Consider the following 2500-nt stretch of genomic DNA (forward strand, 5'->3'; position numbering starts at 1 on the left):
ATTGTAAACAAATCTAAAATATATTAAGTTGGGTTAGGCTAAAATAAATTGTTCTTGTTATAATAAGGTTAGGTAAGTTTTCTAAGATTCTTTTGGTGCAAAATTAAAATTTTTTACATTAACATTAATGAAAAAAATATATCTTTAAACGTATAAGAGAAAATTTCAGAAAGGACTTAATTTTAAATGAGTTCTTGCTAATTGACCAGTTTTACATATTCGGCACGATATATATATATATATATATATATATATATATATATATATATATATATATACATATATATATATATATATATACATATATATATATATATATATATACATATATATATGTTTATATATATATATATGTATATATATATATATATATATATGTATATATATATATATATATATGTATATATATACATGTATATATATATATATATATATGTATATATATATATATATATATGTATATATATATATATATGTATATATATATTTCAACAAGTCGGTCGTCTCCCACCGAGGTAGGGTGACCCAAAAAAGAAAGAAAATCCCCAAAAAGAAAATACTTTCATCATCATTCAACACTTTCACCACACTCACACATTATCACTGCTTTTGCAGAGGTGCTCAGAATACAACAGTTTAGAAGCATATACGTATAAAGATACACAACATATCCCTCCAAACTGCCAATATCCCAAACCCCTCCTTTAAAGTGCAGGCATTGTATTTCCCATTTCCAGGACTCAAGTCCGACTATATGAAAATAACCGGTTTCCCTGAATCCCTTCACTAAATATTACCCTGCTCACACTCCAACAGATCGTCAGGTCCCAAGTATCATTCGTCTCCATTCACTCCTATCTAACACGCTCATGCACGCTTGCTGGAAGTCCAAGCCCCTCGCCCACAAAACCTCCTTTACCCCCTCTTTCCAACCCTTTCGAGGACGACCCCTACCCCTCTTTCCTTCCCCTATAGATTTATATGCTTTCCATGTCATTCTACTTTGATCCATTCTCTCTAAATGACCAAACCACCTCAACAACCCCTCTTCTGCCCTCTGACTAATGCTTTTATTAACTCCACACCTTCTCCTAATTTCCACACTCCGAATTTTCTGCTTAATATTTACACCACACATTGCCCTTAGACAGGACATCTCCACTGCCTCCAACCGTCTCCTCGCTGCTGCATTTACCACCCAAGCTTCACATCCATATAAGAGTGTTGGTACTACTATACTTTCATACATTCCCTTCTTTGTCTCCATAGATAACGTTTTTTGACTCCACATATACCTCAACGCACCACTCACCTTTTTTCCCTCATCAATTCTATGATTAACCTCATCCTTCATAAATCCATCCGCCGACACGTCAACTCCCAAGTATCTGAAAACATTCACTTCTTCCATACTCCTCCTCCCCAATTTGATATCCAATTTTTCTTTATCTAAATCATTTGATACCCTCATCACCTTACTCTTTTCTATGTTCACTTTCAACTTTCTACCTTTACACACATTCTCAAACTCATCCACTAACCTTTGCAATTTTTCTTTAGAATCTCCCATAAGCACAGTATCATCAGCAAAAAGTAACTGTGTCAATTCCCATTTTGAATTTGATTCCCCATAATTTAATCCCACCCCTCTCCCGAACACCCTAGCATTTACTTCTTTTACAACCCCATCTATAAATATATTAAACAACCATGGTGACATTACACATCCCTGTCTAAGACCTACTTTTACCGGGAAGTATTCTCCCTCTCTTCTACACACCCTAACCTGAGCCTCACTATCCTCATAAAAGCTCTTTACAGCATTTAGTAACTTACCACCTATTCCATATACTTGCAACATCTGCCACATTGCTCCTCTATCCACTCTATCATATGCCTTTTCTAAATCCATAAATGCAATAAAAACTTCCCTACATTTATCTAAATACTGCTCACATATATGCTTCAATGTAAACACTTGATCTACACATCCCCTACCCACTCTGAAGCCTCCTTGCTCGTCCGCAATTCTACATTCTGTCTTACCTCTAATTCTTTCAATTATAACCCTACCGTATACTTTTCCTGGTATACTCAGTAAACTTATTCCTCTATAATTTTTACAATCTCTTTTGTCCCCTTTCCCTTTATATAAAGGGACTATACATGCTCTCCGCCAATCCCTAGGTACCTTCCCCTCTTTCATACATTTATTAAACAAAAGTACCAACCACTCCAACACTATATCCCCCCCTGCTTTTAACATTTCTGTCATGATCCCATCAGTTCCAGCTGCTTTACCCCCTTTCATTCTACGTAATGCCTCACGTACCTCCACCACACTTACATTCTGCTCTTCTTCACTCCTAAAAGATGGTATACCTCCCTGGCCAGTGCATGAAATTACCGCCTCCCTTTCTTCCTTAACATTTAAAAGTTCCTCAAAATATTCTCGCCATCTACCTAATACCTCCCTCTCCCCATCTACTAACTCCCCTAC

Source organism: Cherax quadricarinatus, chromosome 50 (genome assembly GCF_038502225.1).
Source record: "Cherax quadricarinatus isolate ZL_2023a chromosome 50, ASM3850222v1, whole genome shotgun sequence".
NCBI classification, from domain to species: Eukaryota; Metazoa; Arthropoda; class Malacostraca; order Decapoda; family Parastacidae; genus Cherax; species Cherax quadricarinatus.